This window comes from Suricata suricatta, chromosome 9, assembly GCF_006229205.1.
Source record: "Suricata suricatta isolate VVHF042 chromosome 9, meerkat_22Aug2017_6uvM2_HiC, whole genome shotgun sequence".
Classification (NCBI taxonomy): Eukaryota; Metazoa; Chordata; class Mammalia; order Carnivora; family Herpestidae; genus Suricata; species Suricata suricatta.
In genome coordinates this window covers 23,250,391-23,270,293 of record NC_043708.1, presented here as the reverse complement: position 1 = coordinate 23,270,293, position 19,903 = coordinate 23,250,391, and the positions used below count along the sequence as shown (strand labels likewise).

General features: G+C 47.4%; 1 protein-coding gene across 5 annotated transcripts in view; it reads left to right on the top strand.

The window, feature by feature from the left end:
- Positions 1-346: 346 nt before the first annotated feature.
- Positions 347-19,903, top strand: part of NRXN3 (neurexin 3) — a 1,559,665-nt gene continuing 1,540,108 nt past the window's right edge. For all 5 annotated transcript variants that reach the window (XM_029950481.1, XM_029950474.1, XM_029950480.1 and 2 more), the window contains exon 1: positions 347-617. The gene's annotated coding sequence lies outside the window, so the exon portion shown is untranslated. The remainder of the gene's footprint in view (positions 618-19,903) is intronic.

The window sequence follows — 19,903 nt, the reverse complement described above, 5'->3', positions numbered from 1 at the left end:
GGGAAGTGGCTTAGTCTAATGAACCTATAAATGAGGATTTTGTCTTTATTTTAATTCCTGCTCCGGTTCTGGCAAAGAAGCTTCCTTAGGCTGGGGTAGGGGGCGAACTGAGCTCCTGACACTGCCTCTTAGTCTTAGGGGGCTGCACAGTGCCCCTCCCTGATGATATCTTCGTAGCTGTTTGCACAACAGTCAGGGAGGAGGTGAAGCCCTGAGCCAGGCAGCTTGGCTGTCTCTTTAAATGCCGGGGTCTGTGTGGGAGAGGGAGGGGCCGGCTCTGGAGTGCGTGAAATTCCTGGGCTCCCCGGCAGTCTCAGGCTCCGAGCTCAGCCCTACACATCTCCTCTTGCATGCAACTCCCTAAGAGGGAGAGGCGAGCGTGTCCTCCCTCTCTCGCAGCCGCCAGCGTCTTGAGCCACCGCGGACCTGCTTTTCACACCTCCGACACCCTCCCTCCCTTCTTCCCCGCCACTCCCTCCAAGAGAGAGAGAAAAGGAGAAGGAAAGAGAAATATTCTGGAATTTGAACCTTTCCAAAGAGGAAACATACCCAGCAAACTCAGTTGATTAAACATCAAACAAACAAACAGATCCCAAATCTTCTGTTCAACTGGAAAGGTAAGGTATTGGGGGAGAGGAAGGCAGGCAGGATGTGAAACAACTCAAGGTTCTTCTTCGTTCTGGGAAGAGGTTGCTCCTGAGAGGGTAGAAGTTTTCAGTTGGGAGCGACCAACCTAGATTTTTTTTTTTTTTTTTTTTTTTTTTTTGATGCTGGATCAGAGAGTCTCAGCTGACCATGGGAATGGCTTTTCAGCTGCCTTTCTTTTCCTTCAGTTGCTCCTGGAAGTTGAGTTCTTTTGCTCCAGATGTTGGAAAAGTCAGAATGTTTTAGATTTTTTTTCAATCTTTTTTTTCTAAGTCTTTCTCCTATTTGCGTGGATTGCTTGTCTGAAATGATGTGTACCCATCACTTTATTTTGGGCAGATAGTTTTTTGGCATTTTGTAGCTACTTTCCCCCTAATTATTATTTTTGTTTCTGGGAAAAGGGCTGGTTCAAATGAGAAAGAGAAGGGACACTCTGAGGATCATAAGACAAAATTGAATTGAGACAGGGATTTCCCTAGCTGTTGAGGAATTAAGGGGTGTGTGTGTGTGTGTGTGTGTGTGTGTGTGTGTGTGTGTGTGTGTGTGTGTGTGTGTGTGAAAGTGAGAGAGAGAGAGAGAGAGAGAGAGAGAGAGAAAGAGAGATTTTTTTTTTGGAAGGGGTGTGAGAATGTGGTTCTTGAGTCTGAAGATTCAGGTTGGACTCTTGCTATCTTGTGAAGGTGGGCACAATTAGAGAAGGTGAAAAGGGGAGTGTGTGTGTGTGTGTGTGTGTGTGTGTGTGTGTGTGTCTGTGTGCGCGCGCGCGTGTGTGCTCCTGTTTGGATCTGTTACAAGGGAATCTTCTTCTCTGCCTTCCATTTGTTTATATTAATGATTTAGTAGCAGGCTTGCCTGAAAACTTCCACTCTGTGTAAGCACTGTGGGTTTTGTAAGCTCTCAGTGACCTTAAAGCCTGGCTCCATGTATTTTTTTTCAAGGCATTGTGTTGTACCCAGAGTTTTGGCTCTTTCCCTCTCTCTTTTTTAACCATGAAACTTAACTGCTTTAGAAACATCATCCTGATGACAAGGGAAAAATAATCTGTCCTCCCCCCACCCCCATCCCTTCCTAGGCCAGTGATGTAATACCAACCTATGGGCTCGGCTGCTTTGCAGGTGACTTACCCTGTGATTACTTGTTAAAAAAATATAAATTTCTTCCTCCCTCCATTAAATGACTCCTCTTTTGATCTGGATATAGAAATATCATCATGCAGTGAGAAAATTGTATATTTTGCTAACTCTTACAGGGGTTTAGGTAAAGGTAGGATTCCTTTCCCCTGATCATTGATTATTATTATTATTATTTTTAATGCAAAAGTCAGAGATCATTAAGAGCTAGGCTAGGATGAAGCAAGACACAGTCAGACCACCTAGAAAAAGTGGGAGAGCAGGAGCTGTCCTCTCCCCGCTTCCTTGGGTCATTCCCGCTTGGGGAGATAGTTTCCTTTTACTAGAGCAGTCCACCTCAACATTCCTAATTCTTCCTCGGCCCTGGGTCCTACGGAAGGCCCTGGGAGCATGAGGGCACTCCTCATCACACCTGGAGGACAGTGTAGTTTCAGGGGTCAGATGACCGTTTGCCTTTGTGATGAAGGTTCCAGTGGAAATTTGAACTCCCAGCGCACTGGGTGACTCTGTGCTCGGGATAGTCTATCTGGGGGCACCTGGAGGTTAGGTCTGGTGAACCCGAAGAACTAGCCCTTTATGAATTTGCCATTCTGGAGTAGAGTCTCCTTTCATCGTTCAAGGGCTTCTGCATCGCCTTTCGAGTTAAAATGGTCCCGCTGGTTATGATGGGCAAGTTTACCTAAGGGCTACTGGGTACGTGGCAGAGGGATGGAGGGGAGAGAGACATAGCAAGGCTGGTATTATTTTTTTTTAATCTTCTAACTTAATCTGCCTAAGTGATATTGGGGCAAACGATATTTCAGACGGGTGCTGGTTGTGCAGAGATATTCCTATTGTTTGATTTTTTTTTTTTGGTTGGGGAGTGGAGAGTAAGGGCTCTTGGCCCATTTTCTGCAGCCTGGGGTTCATCCTGTGAGCCAGTCTTCCTTCTGGAAGAGGGGGAAAAGACTGGACGCTGGAAGTTCATTATTAAAGTGAGCAACAGGGCTGGGTTAATTTTTTTTTTAAACAACCGGACTGTGCGAATGCCCTTTTCTGGAGCTTTCCGGCCCTTTCTAGTGAAATAATGATATAAAAAAATTGTTTCTTAAGATGAGGGGGCCATAAATCAAAGGGATTCTAGATTTTGAGAGACAACTACTTCTTTGCTTCTCTGGTATCTCCTTGTTATTAATTATTGGGGGTTTGACGGGGGTCTGGCCTCCTTTTTTGTTAATTTCTTTTTAACGCTGCGTTTCTACTGAATATGTTGATGATTTGCTTCTTATATAAGGGAAAGAATGTATTGAGGTGGATTGATGCTTGGGGTTTTGAGATCGGCTACTGAGATTGGGTGGCGGTTGGTGTGTTTGTCGATGTGCATGGTAGGAAGGTCTTTTCTTTTGGGTGGTGGGGGACAAGGGGATGATTGGAAAATGGTAGATGAACAGCTACGCGAATGGGGATATGAGGGGAGATGGAGATGAGGTCGGAAGTCATCGGTTTGCAGAATTTCTGTTCTGCAACCCCCTTTCTTTCGCTCCTTGGGAAAAAAAAATCCATTATCTCTAAAAACACATTATTCTTCAATTGGCCTTTTAGAGAGAAAAAGAGAGGGAGGGGAGGGGTTAATTTGGTAAGGGGGCTTGGTTGTAATTAGCCCACTGCTGCAAAACCGAGATAGAGAAATCCACCGGCACCAGCTTTGGGGGCACAGAGAGGCAGCGGGAGATGGGGGACAGGTTGTCAGTCTTAGATGAACAGCGGAGCGGTGGGGTTGGCGTTTGGGTATTGTGTGTGTTTGTGTCTCAGGCACTCGTGTAGTTTTTTCCACCCCACCACCAATTACCCCTTTATCCTCCCCTAATTCTGCCATGCTCTTGCCTTCTATTGCCACATGCATTGCTCCCCTACCCCGTACGCCCCTCCCCCTTTCCTCTAGCCCTTTCCATCTCCATGAGAAAATTCTGATTCTGATGGCTCTGCGGCTCTTTTTTCTTTTCTTTTCCTTTTTTTTTTTCAACACAACAGTGGTGCGATGGCCTTTCCTACATGCCACACGGATGCAGCCTTCTGATAGGAGGGCTAAGTCGGCACATCTACACACGCACTTGCACACGCTCTTGCACACACACTCTCACACAGGCGACCAAGGCTGGATTTTGTTTGGTTTCATTCCCGTCTGTGGCTCTCCCCGCCCCTACCTCCACCATGGCTCCTTTCCACCCATCTTCATACGGGCAATGCAGTAACGTTATCCACGTCTCTTCCCCACACTGCTCTCCTCTTTCTCCTCGCCATTATTCTTTCCCGAAAGCTGTGGTGTGTCGCAGTTCATGGGATTAGCATGTTGGAGAGCCTTTGGGGGAGGGCACCTCTTGAGAAGGGGATTGGAGTGGGGGTAGATGACATTAATGAAATTTTTTTTTTCTGTGCCAAATAAGCACCCAGTGATAATGATCCAATTTAACCATCCGTGTAATATGCGTTTGCGGCACATTGGAGGAAGGTTGTGGGGAAAGCAGAAACTGGACTGGGTTACCTCTGGGGAGATTTGCTGCTTGGACAGTAGAGAGAGACACTGCCCCCACACCCACACATATGTACGCTCTCTCACACCAACACGCACAGCTCTGCTCAGTGGGCTGTGTCAAGCCAGAGGGCACTGCAGAATGTCCCAGAGTTGTCGTTGTTAGTTGCGAAGATGGAGTGATGTCTTTGTCCTAACCAGCTCGCTCTCTGATGTCCGATGTCGACTGGTCTTGAAATTCTTCGTGGCTTTTGTGTTGCCTTTTGGGTGGGGGTTGGGGGGATGTTTGTGTTTTGTCAGACACCAGTGTGCCTCCAGTTGGACCACATGGGAGTGTCAACACCATGTGTGCGGGTCACGCAGGAGGCTGGCTGCCTGTTTGTATCGCCGGAGTGTGACTGTTGGCCATGACCGTGCGTGGGGCTCTGGAGAGGTGCGGGGGTGCCAGGGAAGGGAAGCTGACTTCCCTTGGGGAGGGGAGGGCAAAACCCGGGGATGTTCAGTGGGGGACAGAAGGCAATGGAGTGTTCAGGGTAGCTGAGAAGGGGGTGGAGGAGGAGAAACTGCTCGGGTCTCTCGTGGAAGCTTCGCGTGAGGTCCCCACGTCCCCAAACCAGCCTGTGGGCGGGGGTGCTCCTGGATGACTGGTGGGCGGATGCAGACTGAAGGGGGAGAGGTGGGCGAAATTGAGGGTTTCCCCACCACCTCCAGAGCCCAAGGGAGGAGGGCCCTGCCCGCCCAGCACCGGCCACCCTTGGGAGGCTCGGCCTTGGTCGAGGCTGCAGCCCGCAGGAGCTGAGATCACCCTGGGCCGGGAAAGCAGCCGAGCCCCAGTGCTCGGGGCTCCAGCTCCCTTAACTACCAGACGCCATTTTCTGTCTCCTTTGGCTAAAGGTGTGCCCCTCTTTATGCAATTATAAATGAAATTGGCAAACATTTTGCCTGAAAGAAAAAAAAAAAAAACCTCCCCAGAACAAAATGCTGATTGTCCTCCATTTCTGACATCCCTCTCCCTTCCTGGGGCTGACCTTGAAGAGTTAGGGAGAAAGGGTTACGTCATTGCCAGAGAAAGGGGAGAAAGAGGGAGCAGGATGCCTCTGGGGCAAAATTCTGTGCCAGACATAGAGGAGAGAATTCTCTTTGGATCCCCTCTGCCTTCTCCTTACATGACCCTTGTATGTGGAGGGGGGACTTGCAAAAAGTGGAAGTGCCTCTTCCGAAGCTTGCCTCCTAGAAATGCACCTGCCTGGTACCTTAGTCCCATGGCAGTATTCGGGCCTGGTCTCCCCAAGTGTGCACCTGCAGGGGGAAATGGCTGAGCTGCAGCTCTGACCCTTGAGGGCCAGACCTGGCTGCTCTGCAGTTTTCTAAGTGAGGCCATGCTGCTGGGCCAGCCACAGGTGGCAGTACTGGGCTCAGCAGGAGCTATGTGTGGGGCCTGCTCCCAGGCTCTTCAAGCAATGCCTGCTCCGAGAAGACTATTCTGATTGGCTTTCTAAAATACCCCACGTCCAGCCACTTTCCAGCCTGTTACCCTGCCTTTATTCAAATGGGCTAATTGCTACCTAGTACTATGTTATATATTGAAATGTTAAGGTGATCTTGTCTCCTCTAAAATGCAAGCTGCAGGAGCTCAGGGACTCTGTTTTTGTTCACTGCTGTGTTCCCAGCACCTAGGACGCTTCTTGCCACATAGTAGGTGCTCATTATATTTGTTGATTGGAGGAAGGAACCATATGGGTTTGGTATTGGGGTTGTCTCTTTTCTTCTCTAGCACTTTGGACTTGTCTTCTGGGAAAGCTGAACTTTGCCTCTGGCTGTCTTATCCCTCCCTGCAAGTCCCAGATCCGCAGGAGGGATTGGGAAGTGTGAAACTTCCTGATTGAGAAAGGTCTCCATGCCTGACTCAGAGAGACTCTGCCTCGTTCATCATCCCTGTAGTATTAGTCATCATCATCATAGTGGTAGTAGTAATAGTAGTGAATGACTGCCATTTTTGAGGATCTTAATATGTACCAAGTTCTGCACCAGGATGGGTTTTTTTTTTAAAGCATTCATGATCTCATTTTATTCTCCAAACTGCTCAGTGCAGTATGTTCTTATTATCTGCCTTGGACAGAGGAGGAGACCGAGGCTTAGACTTATACAAGTAATTTAGTAACCTGTCAATCAAGAATTTGAACTCCTATCTGTCTTATTCTAGAGCCCAATTCATAACCCTTAGGTTATACTATTAGAGACAAAAAGGAGTTGAACCATCATCTCATTCGGTGTCCTTAAATACAGATGAGAAAACTGAGGTCTCCAGAGATTAAGTGGCTTGTCCAAAGTCCTTTGCCAGGTTTGATCCAAAGACAAAGCTGGAGTCCAGGTTTCCTGGATGTCCAGGCATTTCTCTTTCCACACCATCATGCTGTCTTGTGGGATGTGGACCCCTTCTCAAAGGGTATTGTGTTAGTGGCAGCCTCAGGGCCCCTCTTAGTTCTCCTCCTTCTTCTGTCAGAGTAGTGTGTCTTGGTGAGGTGAGTGGGAGTAGGTGTGCCTTTAAAGAGGGTATACTTGACTTTTGCAAAGTAGAGGGAGATTGGAGGAGGACTGGTGGCCTATACACCAAGGTCACTGGAGTCTCTGAGAGCTAGTCAAAGTCATCCTCTGAATGTACTGGAGAAAGAGACTGCAGTGGTGTGCTCCAGGTTCTCAATCCCATGTAGCCATGCCCATTAAGGTTACTCTCATATGCAGCTGGGGCTTCATTCAGAAGTCTAAGCAGCTGGGACTGAATCCTGATGGCCTGGAAGCTTGTGTACTTCTCCTAGAGTGACTTAGCCCTTGTTTCTCAAAAAAAGGGAGGCATGGAGTTGGTCATTAGCCTTGATGTGTTTCATTTCTATGTCCAGTGGCTGGCTGGGGGGCGTGATGCCATGAAATGTGAGTGAAGGGCCCTTAGCAAATCCCTCTGCTTCACTCAGGTCCCAGGAACTGACCTTGAACTATGGAGGGGTTAGACACCTCCTAACTGTGTGTGTGTGTGTGTGTGTGTGTGTGTGTGTGTGTGTGTGTGTTTTGGGGGTCAGGGTGCTGGGGGAAAGGAGGCCAGAGTAAAGTGGATTCTGAGAGCCAGGGAAGACTTACCCTGTGCCTGGACCTTGAGACAGGGCATGAAGCTGTTTCTGTGCGACCTTGAGATGGGGTGACCAGATGCCCTGGTTTGCAGAGACAGTTCTTGTCTAGGCCTTTGTCCTAGTGTAATTATTAACTCTCAAAAGTGTCCTGGTTTGCATGATAAAATATATAGTCATCTTTCTTTGAAATGGCATCACCCACTTTCTGTTAATGGGTAGAGAGAGGAAAGGGGAATACAAGAGACAGAAATCCCATTTTAGGAAGGTGACTGGGAGTAGAGCCTTTCCCCAGAGGTACTTCCTCTTGTCCCCCATTTTTAAAGGATGAAGCCTGGAATCTTTTGGTTGGTTTTACTACCAACATCATCACTACTACTAACCTCACTCACTACTCTTACTACATTACCAGTAGACAACATTTGAGTGCCAGATACTATGCTAAGCCCCTGACATGCATTATCTCCCTTAATCTTGCCAAATCCTATGAGGTGGGTGCTATTATTATCATCTCTATATTATACCCCCTCCCCCGAGGCTGAAAGAGGTTAAACAACACGTCCAAGATCCTGTGAATAGAAATGGCAAGGTCATGATTCAAAGTTGGTGGCCTTGGCTCTGATGCCTCTGGTCTTAAGACCATTGTCTCACACCACCTCTTTGGGCCTGTCCTCTTGTTCCCCAAGTCTGGGAACCTGATTCTGAGAGTTGACCCACTTGCTGAACATCCTAATTCACAACTCTGGGACATGCTGAAGATTTTGTTGCCAGTCAGTTGCTGCCACTTTAGGCTTAGGGGGAGGACACTGCTGGCCTTGTAGTGACAGTGTTGGTTGTCTTTTTGATGACATGCAGAAACTCTGTTCCCCATGGGAACCTTCTTCTTCCTTGCTCAGGCACCTTGTCAGAGGAAGGAGTTTAGGTGGTTTGGGATGGTGATGAGTTGGCAGAAGGCAGAGAACCTGCAATGTATTTCTCTCTGCTTTAGTCTGTGGCCCTGATCCTTGATGGATCCACACTCCCCAGGGCCCCCACAGTAGGGCGTGACCCTTAGTGGGAGAGTCCAGTGAATGAACTGTCCTGTAGCACCTGCTGTAAGCAAAGCATGGTGTTCTGTCATAGTTCCTTTAGATGGGTAGTGTTCTCATTTGTCTGACAAGGAAACCAATGGGCTTAAATAGCTTGTCTAAGATCAGACAGAAATAACAGACCTTGAGTCTGACTCTAGACTTCATGCTGTTTCCAAGACCTTGTGCTGCTTCCCACCCTGAACCCTGGAGGAGAGGGGTCAGGAATTGGAACATCTAAAATGGGGACTAGAGGAGGGGAGGCCTTCAGCTCAGCTCTGGGGCTGAGGGCTGGAGGGGGCACCCAGGGCTAATCATCCTGGTCAGGCAGGGCAAGACCACTGCTGAACCCTCAGTTGGATGAGTGCTGGTTCTACTCTGGGGGAGGAGGAGGAAGGTAGGGCTCATCCACAGCTTCACAGGTGGAGGCTGGGGCATCGAGAAGAAGGTACCTCTTTCCCTCAGGGAACAGTGATCTATGTACTGAAACCAAATCCCACCTTCTGTCCCCTGTGTCAGCATCATCAGATCAAGGGTAAGAAGTGATGGGTGGTCTCCCTACCCACAGCCAGGGAGGGGGACACACAGAGGGAAGAATCTGGGATTCCCCATGCTGGAGGGCTCCACGGGGAAAGGAAGAACTTTTTCTTGGTTGAGAGGCATTTTTTTTCTGGCTGAGGGGATGGTCTGAGGCCCCCAAGCTGAGCTGCATTAGCTTCATTGCAGTCCCATTGAAGTCTGTGTTTATTTTTCCAATAATGTGTTAATTAAACATCGATTTCCGGGTGGAGGAAAGGGAATTGGATTGCTAGAGCTAAATGGAGTGAGGAGGATGGGGAGCTGGTAAGAGGGGCCCCAAACTGGAGTCAGCATTTTGCAGCATTGCCCCAGGGGGGTAGAGGGGAGCTAGGGCTGCCTCTTTCCCAGGCTCTATATTTGGAATTGCCATCTCCCCATGAGCCTTTAGGAGGCATCTTTTCTACCCTCTGGCTGCCAGAGCAGATGGAGAGCGTTCTTTGATGAACCTCAATTCGAAGAGGAGAAATGATTATTTCTCACCTTCCCCAGCATCTTTGCATCGTGGAGCTACTCTGTGCCAGGCCTCCTGTTGGGTTCTTTCAATAAACATGGGGCTAATACTTTTATATCCCCACTTTGAAGATGAGGAAACTGAGGCTCAGAGAAGTGAAGTGGCAAGTTTAAGAGCAAAGAGCTGGCAAAGTCTGGCAAGAAAGGGAGCCCTGGAGGAGTAGAAAGTATCTGAGGTTGGCAGAACAGCTGTCAAGGGCCGAAGCTCCTGTGATGGAAAAAAAGAAAAGAATGAAGCATCTAATAGGCTAATAGGCAACAAACAGAACCATTTGATATTTGATCATTGGCCAAGATTGATTGAGCTTTTCCCATGTGCCAAGAGGTGCATTAAGTGCCTTGCATGTGGCTTGCGAGGATGTGGTGGCTAAGTATTAGGGAATGTTATTCCCATTTTAAAGATGAGGAAGTTGGGGCATGGAGAGCTTAACTTGACTGAGGTTGCAGAGTTGGTAACGGAGCTGAGATAAAAACGGAGGTAAAACTTCAGTAAAGAGGACTCTGGGAGCCTTCCCAGCTGTGCTCCATTGTCTCCTACACACTGAGGTCACAGGGCCTGCTCACCAAGTCACCTACAGCATCTAGGAGGGAAATATGTGGGGCGCTTGGGATGGTTGCTCTGACAAGATTGTGTGCCTCGGGAATATCTGGGGTCTTGCCATGTGAACCCCATGTCCAATCCTTCCTCAGCCCGAGCCTCTGGTTGGGCCAAGGCCATTCTGGGGTGCTCACGGCTTCTCAAACTTTTCTGCATATTAGAATCACTGTATTAAATACCAAACCTATGTTGTACCTCATATTAATTAAGTCATAATATTTAGGGGAAAGGCCCTGGCATCAGTGTGTTTTAAAGCTACCTGGGTCATTCCATCAGGCTTGCAAACCAGTGGTTCAGAACAGTCTCTGTCACCAAGCAGGTGCTAGTAGGCTAGGGCAGTGTCTGTTTCCAGAGTTATGTTGGAATTGTGGAAGTAATTGGTTATACACGCCCAGGACCCAGTGGGGGCAGTGATTATCTTGATCGGTTTCCTTCTCATTAGAGTAGCATCTTTCAGAGTTTGGTATGCAGCAGCATGTCTGGGGGGCTTCTATAAAATGCATATTCTCAGGCCCACTGCACATCTGAGTTTGGAGTTCTGGGGTGGAACCCAGGAATCTGCATTCAAAGTGAGCACTTTCAGTGGCTGGGTGAAGTCATGACATACAAGGCCAGCCTCAGAGCCCCCTCTGTTCCACGCCAGTACTTGTGAAGCCCTCTCTCTTTGGAGAGCAAAACGGCGAGGCCAGGGACTGCTGTGGTTACCTGTTGCTCTGTGAGATGTGGCCTTTCTTGTTCAGCACCCGCTGGCCACTACTGGCATGGGAAGGCCTGTCACCTGGCTTGGGTCCCTGTTACCCACTGCCAAGCCTTGCGTGGTGCCCTGTGCACCGCAGCCCCGAGGGAGGAGAGGAAGATCCCAACCTGGAAATTCAGCAGGCTCCCTTCTCAGGTTTAAAAAAATCAGAGTAAATCTCTGCACAACTTGAGTGTTTGGAAGTCTGTCAGCAGCAACCATCCTGAGTCTTCCCCAGGGATCAGTGAAACAGCTTCTCTAGGGCTCATTTTAAACTTTTCTTCCAAAGCTGTCAAAAAACAGAGAATAGTCAGAGACTCTCAGAGCTGGAAGGGACCTTGGTGATCATCCATGCCAGCGCTACTATTCTATTCATCTATTCAGGCGTTTATTCATCCGATAGATATTTGTTAAACACCTACTATAGCCAGGCACCATACCAGGTGCTGGGAATATAGCCATGATCAAGAGAGACACTTGGTTTATCCCTAGTGGAGCTTAAAGTTGGGTGGAGAGGCAGATATTAAACAACACAAATACATATGTAATTATTCATTATGATGAGTGCTTCGAAGGAAAAAGTATGGGGGGGGCACTGCGAATTTTGGAGTCCTGATGTAGCATGATGGTGTGGAGGAAATGACAGTTGAGACGGATCGAGTGCTCACTCTGCACAGGCCCTAATGTACCACCTCACTCTATCTTCACGCGTAGTCTCAGAAGGGGGTACTACTGTTATCATTGTCTTCTTGCAGATGCAGAAATGGGGCACAGAGAAGTGCCCAGGCTGGGATGACAATTGAGTTCTGTCTGATGCTCTTCTCCCACCTCAAACATCCCATCTCAGAAGACCTGGTATTTGTTCTGAGGGCAGAGGATGAGGTAGGGGCGAAGACAAAACAGAGAAGTTAAGAAAATGCTGATAAGGGGCACCTGTGTGGCTCAGTTCAGTTAACCGTCCAAATTTGGTTTAGGTCATGATCTCATCGTTTTTGGGTTCCAGCCCCATGTTGGGCTTTGTGCTGACAGCTCAGAGCCTGGAGCCTGCTTTGGATTCTGTGTCTTCTTCTCTCTCTGCCCCTCCTCCACTTGTGCTCTGTATCTCAAAAATAAATAAATGTTAAAAAAAAAAAAAGAAAATGCTGATAATTCTGGCCATTTATGGAGCTCTAGGTGCCAAGTATTGTGTCCAAAATTAAGTCACTGAGTATCTGCAATAACTAAGAACAGTAGGAATTCTTATCCCCTTTTTGCAGGTGAGGAAACTGAGGCTCTGAGGGGTGAGTTTACATATGGTGGACACTCTGAATCTACCCCATCTGTGCTGCTTGGGTCTCCCCTGTTGGGCAGTGCTAACCACAAAGAGTGGGTGACACTGGGGGTTCCCCCAAGGCCCACAGGCCTGCCTGTTCTGAGCCAGGGAGAACCCAGAGAAAGGGTGAATAAAGGACCTCTCTGGGGCATGGCTGCCCCTCTGTGTCATGAAAAGTCTCCATTTTCCTTTCCTCTTGCAAGAACCACCAGGCCAGCCTTCTGGGTCTGCTGGCCCACAAGCCCATAGAGAACGCTTACACTCTGTCCTCCACCTTTCAGCCCCACCTGTTGCCAATTAGTGAGATGCTGGTCACCTGGAATTCCCTCCCTCCTCCTCTGAACACTCTCCCTGTGTTCATTGAGGTCTCCTCTGCCTTTGAGCTGTGGGGTCCTCTGGCCCACCCTGAGCTGATCTGCACTGAGCAGAGGTGAGTCAAGGTAGGAAGAAGTATAGGGACTCAGGTCATGGACTTGGTCTAGAGTCATGAGGTAGAGTCAGGACCATGTGTGAAGAGAAAGGAAATGTGTTCATAGGGCACTGATGAAATATTAAATTCCTGAAAAGTTTGCTAGGACTGGGGCCTCATTTCTTTAGCCCCCTTTCTGACCTAACCTGCAGGTGAGCAGATCTGTGTAGGCAGACAATGCCCCATGAGATGGAGCCCTCTCTGTGCCCTGCTGAGGTTCTCTTCCAGGATTGATGGGGTGGTTCCGGCCAGGGGGGTGCCAGAAGTGGGCAGTTGACCTTTTTGTCTGATTTTATCCAGCCTTTGGAGTGGTGGAGGCTGCCTGAGTACTATGCTTGGAGTCTGATGAGGCTCACGCTTGAAGGCCACTCCCCAAATTAGTGGAATTGAGACAGAAAAGAGAAGTCAGGGAAACTTTCTCCGAGAAGGGGTCGGATGGGTGGGAGGTAAGGAGGTTGGCTTGTGTATGGGCTGTGGCATTTGGATGACTGTCACACACTCTTTTATCATATGTGTGTGGTTATTATTTTTCTACATTGAACTCCTTGTAAAAGTAACTTGTATTCTTACTACAGAATATGTTTGTTATAGAACACTTAGAAAATACCCAAAACAAAAATAAAAAGTCACCTGTAAATCCCCCCTTTAGAAATAACCAGTGGGAAAATTTTGATAGCTGTCCTTCCAGCTTAATTTCTAAGCCTCCACAAACCAGGGTGTGTTATTTTGTTTTTAAAAAAGTCCATTCTCTCATTTAACAAGTACTAATTGAGCGCCCACTCTGTGCCAGGCACTGACATCACATTTTAGAAACTCTCACACTAGCTTGATTTTTCACTTAAAGATATATCATGAGCACTTTTCACAACAGCCTCTCATGCCGTTGAGCTTCCAGATTTAGATTTTGGGTGTAATAAGGCAGTTGGCAAATTTTGGCATCCTATATCTTCTGTCTTAAGGAAGGATTGCTGAGCTTCTCTTTTCCTTGGTACCTAAGGCAATCACCATATTAGACCCTTTGGGAGAAAGTGTGTCCTTTTATCAGGAAATAAGGAAGGACAGACAGTAGAAGGTTTGAAGGGTGGGAAAAACCCTGGCGCTGATTTAGTGTTAGAGTCTGGGACTTCTCCCTATGGGGGATTTGGCAAGGAGAGATCCCATTCTCTTATCTAGAACCCTAGTGTCCTAGAGAGTGGGTGGAACCTTAGCACATTGCTGGTTCACCTTCTTCAATGTGGAGATGGGGGCCAGGAGCAGTTAAATGACTTGCCCAACAATACACAGGTGGCTGATGACAGAGCTGAAGCTGAAACTTGGGGAGCCGAACGGGGAGAGTTGCATGGCGATGTTTGGGGGTAGATTTGATGGAAGTGGTATAGAGGGAGCCCATTCAGTGACCTTGCTGGGGTTTGGATACTGTGTAGAAAGGCAATTTTCAATTCAGGTCTGATTTGCTGACCCTTCATCGATCTCCTACCCCATTCCTTATCCACAGTGAACTCCATGCCGTTATCTCTCATGTGCACCTCTGTGGGTCTGTGGAGGCCTAGGAGATGGGGTGTGAAAGAAGAATGCCCTCTGGAAGGCCAATATCATGCACAGACCAAGCTGGCCATAAATTCAATTTCACAAATATCTTCAGGGCACTTCCTTTGCCTCAGGGGGAGGGTGGGGCATTGTGTTTGGTGCTAGGGGTACAGAAGAGAGTAATGGTTGACATTTTTCTAGTGAAGGACATTATGAATGTATGCAATCACACAGAAAGCCTAGATCCAGGATAGAAGGAACCACATGGGCTTTCCTGGAGGGAAGGATTACTTCTAGAGAGGGAAGGGAGTGTGAGGAAGGTTTCACTGACAAGGTGGAATTTAAAGAATGGCATCTGTAGATGGAAGAGAAGGACTGAGCATGCTAGCCCAAGGAAACCATGTAAGGGAAGGCAAGAAAATGAGGAATTTGTCCTCAGTACATAGGAGATTGACCTTTTATAGCACATAGGTAGAGGACTGAGTGAGAGATGGGGCTGGAGAAAGATGTTCTTGCTCATTTTCAAAGCACCTGGAATGGTAAGTGTTTCAGTTAGGATGATTTCAATCAATAGAATCCCAACTCAATCTGGCTCAATATAGAGGGAGCTCTAGGGGATGGAGTTTGGAGTTTACACACTCAAGTTTTAGAGAATGGGCCTCAGCTGTGGTTCAGTCTAGGGTTGCCCAGTATTGTCAGGGCCTGAGGCTGACATGGTAGTACTCAGGCCCTACTACTCAGGCCCATGGTAGTAAAATGGCTCTGCAGCTCTAGAGCTCATGTGTGCACAGCTCACCCTTGAAAGTTAGAAATAACTTCTCTTCCCCCAGCCATTGAACAAAAGTCTTGGGCTTCCTTTTAGCTGGAACAACTTAGGGCACATGTCCCTCTCTGAATGAGTTGTAACAACTCTGAGCAGTGATGACCTCTTGCTCTGTCCTGACAGCAGGCGGAGACTTCCAGTCCCGAGCATGTGGCTGCTTCACCATGAGTGGGGGTAGAGGGGATGCTGGTTGCTGCAGGATAGTGGGCAAAGACATTAGGACTTTTGTGTGTTCATGTCCTGGGGAACCTGAGACATATTAGAACATCAGGGTGGCCTTTTCACCTTTGTAGTAAGAGAACTTCAGAGATGGGAAGGGGAAGTCACTGAATTTCCAGAATTTGGAGGAAGGAGGACACTGCCTGGCTGACATGGCTCTACTCTCTCAGCAGAAGCCACCAGGCTGGATCATTGAGCTCAGCCCGGAATATGGTCCCCGTGGGTGCCTGTGACTCATCCTGGCACACGGGCAGGGAGGAGGAAAGGCAGAGCAAGAGGGTAACTTACAAAGGACCAAGCCAGTCTTCATCTATCAACAGCATTCTCCTGTGGTTTTTGTCATTCTTCAGCGTAAAGAGGCTAAGGTGTTTTAGGAAAGCCTGAGGGTTGGTGCTTCTTGCAGAATACTTTTAAAGGGCCTTGTGGTTTCCCAGGTGGAGCCTGAGGTGCAGGAACTCGAGTTCATGCCTTATGGATTTAAAAAAAAAATTCCTTTTGCAGTGTGTACATGCACAGTTCCTCCTGGATCAGCTCTGATTGATAGATGCTTTGGCAACATCCCCATGTCCTCAGGGATCCGATGGCTTCAGAATTGCTTTGCTGGTTTCTGGTCATATTTAGCTGGCCCTTGCTGGGCCGTTATGTGCTCTGGACCATGTTTGGAGAATTAATTTGCTTTATGCCTCAAAACCCATAGGATGCTTTTTGTTTCTGTGCCCTGAAGTGAAGATAGAAGTTTTACTAGGGTATCCTGCCCTGAGCTGACAAAAAGGGGGCTCTTCTGCCTTGGTAATTTTCCTCCTCCATGTGACTTTGAGTAGTTGGAAATCGAGCTAGAATGGTGGGATGGGGGTAGAGGGCCTGGGATATGGTGCTCTTGGGTTTCAGGATTGTCCAACTGGTCTGAGCTGACTTTTGGGTGAACTATAGACTTGGGGCAAGGGAGCCATGTTTAAATATTAGCTGTATCATTCATAGTCATGTAGCATTGGACTTTTGGCCTTTAAGTTTCAAAGAACAGGTGGGGAGGATCTACTGTGTTCCAGGACTGTCTGGACCATGCAAATATTTCTTGTTCTGCAATAGCCCTGGAGGCAGCAATAAGAATGGCCCACTAAGTCACTGGGGGGATGCTTTATGCATGTATTGTGTCTGAACTATTTCTGTGCTATCGGGCTTCTCATGATATGGCCCATGAGGCAAGTAGCATTATCTTCACTTTATAGATGATCAGAATTAAAGCTCAGCAAGGTTAAGTAACTTGCCCAAAGGCTCTCAGCAAGTAAGTGAGATATGAATCCAGTAGTTTCTGATTTGAAAGCCTGAAGTGCCCTGGGTATCAGAATGTGGCAGAAAAGCATGAGTTTTTGGATCAGACATGCAGACTTAGACTTAGGAAAACTTCCTGCTGCTTTTCTATTAGTCAAGTGGATTCCTCACCTCCTGAGCCCTGTGTCATTGTCTATAAGTCGGAGTTGTAACATTGTCTTTGTTGTTGGGGGTGGCTCAGAATCCAATTACTTGTCCAAGGCTATTTTGTAGTTGGTATGGGGAAGATTAGAACCCAAGTGATCTGATGCCACATCCATGCTCTGCTCCCTTTTCTGTACCACTTTGGTTCTGCCTGGTCTACAGCAGCCATAATCATGATACTGATGATGGAGAGAATTTTTATTTTGTGTCAGTTGGATTGTGCTAATAGCAAGCCTCTGCTTCTGGTGATGGGTGGGACAGGCCAGGAGACTTTCTTTTCATCTTTCTGCCTCCTAATATTTTGACCTGGGTTTTCTTAGAAGCAGGAGTTGAAGGAATGAGATCAGAGATAAGTGGAAAGGTGAGCTGTTAGGGTCTTGGGGTTTTGGGGATAGGGTATGTCTAGACAGGAGGTTAGAGAAATCATCAGCTGGCTGACTGGAACATGCCTGAGTCCTTCTTGTGTGCTATGGAGGAAGGGGAGTTCCTAAGTGGAGTGGGTATCTTGGGCTCACTGTGTGCTCTTGGGACTTTTATAAATGAACACAGAGGGGACACCCATGTGCCATATGACTGTCCTACTCACATCTGTGGAAGGTTGATATTGTTACCCTCAAATTAGAGATGGAGGGACAGGATGGAGGGACTAAATTGCTGATTGCTCCCCTAGACAGTGAGTGGTGTCAGAACAGGATTCAAAAAGCGACGCTGGATCTAAGACTTTTCTACTGCAGGCTGTCTGTGTTTTGAAAAACTTGCCATTATGCATATTTCACAGACTCTTAAAAGATTCTAGTCTAACTCCCATCTTCTGATATTTGAGGAAACTGAGGTTTAGCAGTCATCTGATTTGACCAAGATTCCCCAGAGAGAGGAGCCACCTGTGATTAAGGCCATGGGATTTCCAGGCTCATGATTACCTCCCAAATGTGCAGCAGACACCTGCAGTGCCTGCCCAGGGAGGAGCCTGGCAAGAATTGATGGGACACTGAGGCTACAGCACTGAAGGTTGGTGTTTAGAGCCCGATTTCGAGTTCCTTGGATACTCAGGGGCAAATCAGGAGACAAAGGTAAAAGCTTGTGCATAAGAGGTAGATCACTTTGGGGCCAGGGTGACATGGATGTTCAGGCAATGAGAATAATTACCGATCTCCTAAGGAGCTAAGGCTCAGCATACTGAATGGGGGAGGTACAGGCTGTCATGGCAATTGAATTGGCTTTCTGGTTATTATAATCTGGATTTCTTTAGGTCTGAGTCTTGGCCTTTGGCAGCAGATTGACTCAGATGTGAATACAGATGAGTCTATTCTGTGTGTATAAATTTTGGGCAAGTAACGCCCCCTTTCAGAGTCTCAGATTTGCCATTTGTTTGACAAAACAGGAATAAAGTCACACCCACCCTTAGATTGGTTTGGAATGTCAAATGAGGACTTGTAGGTAAACTGCCTAGTTTAGTGCTCTCACTGGCCTGGGTCCTCTCACTTCAACTCAAATTTGAACATCCACCTGCTTAGCTATCATCTGTACCTGCTGTTGGACACTAATTCAACTCAAACTCTCTGTGCTTTTATGTCCTTTAATTTCCCCTCCTATCCTGCCCAGTCTTTCCTGTTTTAGAAGTAAGCAACTCCATCCTCCCAGGTGCTCACACCTAACACACTTAGGATTCTTGTTGACTCTTTTCTTGCTCTCATGTCCCAAGTTCAAGCTATCAGTAGAGCCTGTAGGCTCTCCCTTGAAAATGGACACAGAATAGGGCCATATGTCTTACTCATGTGGCCCAAACTGCTGCCACCACCTCTTGCCTGGATTATTACAAGGTCTTCCTTACTGCACTCCACTCTTGATTCCGTGCATTCTTTTCCCTCCACACAACAGGCTGGAATGATCCTTTAATGAAAGTAAAATTATGTTACTGTGCTCAAAACTCTCTAGTGGCTTCCTATGCAGAGAACCATGGTGGAGATCCCTAAGTATGACTGCAAAGCCCCACCAGATCTGGTCCCAGACCTATCCACCCTCTTCTCCTTTCATTTTCCTTGCTCGTGCTGCTTTTTGAACTTGCTAAGCCTACTCCAACATCTGTGCCTTTGTTCTGGTCACTCTCCTGGGTGTTTTCATTCCCCAGGTCTCTGTACAAATAAACATCCTTGGGCAAGCCTTCCCAGCTACCCTTCTAGAATAGTATGCCCCTCCTCAGCCCTCAGATCCCCTTGTTTCACCTAATTCTCACAGCACTTTATACCATCTGACATAGTACACACATGTTCATTTTGTATATTGTCTGTCTGCCTGAGTACGACCTTGTCACCCCGAGGGCTGGCTGGGACTTGTTTTGTTCACACATGGCACCTCGCAAGGGGTGAACACCTGCTGGATGGATGAGTGCCCCAGTCCCTGCTTCCATAACTCAGATGCCTTGTTACAGTGGGTCACTTCTTGCTTAGTCCTTGAGAGTTGAATGAGAATGTATTATCCCCTTTCATTCTTCTTCATGATCCACCTTCTAGAGACAAGGCCTGGGACTTTTTGAAATAGCTTTCCGTTTTCTTCCTCATTAAAAAAGGAATGCATGTGCCATGTACATTGGAGGGGAAAAGAAGAAAGAGAAACTCAAAAGTCAGCAAAATAAGAAATGCATGAAGAAGAATATGAAGATCACTTGGAATCCCACCTCTCAGAAGGAATCGCTGTTATTGTTGAGATGCCCACTCCCAGATTTTCCCCTAAGTTTTCTTTCTAGGGGAGAGGGTTGAATTGGGAGGGGCATTCTACAAATGAAGGTATTATTAAGGATACTAATGACAAAATGATGGTGACAACTGTGGAAAGGTATGGCTAGGAATTTGATGAATCAGTGACTCTCTTTCTATCTTAACAAGTTGGCTTGTTTCTAACCAGATAAGGTCACATATAGGAAAGGTATAAGGGAAATTCATGTTCGCCTTGTTTTGCTTATTTTTCAAAACTTCTACTGGATGGAGCATTCTTTAAGGCCGTGGGAGCTGTGTATTTCAGTACAAGCACCTGTATAACTAGTGTGGTGTGTGGGGCTGGGTTGGAAGGCTGGGGACTGACAGTAGTGGAAGGACTGCTTACCCTGTGCCCAGAGTTTAATGTACAGTAGTTAACGCATTTAATTCTCCTGGCAACCTTGTATGGTAGGCATCATGAATTGCATTTTATA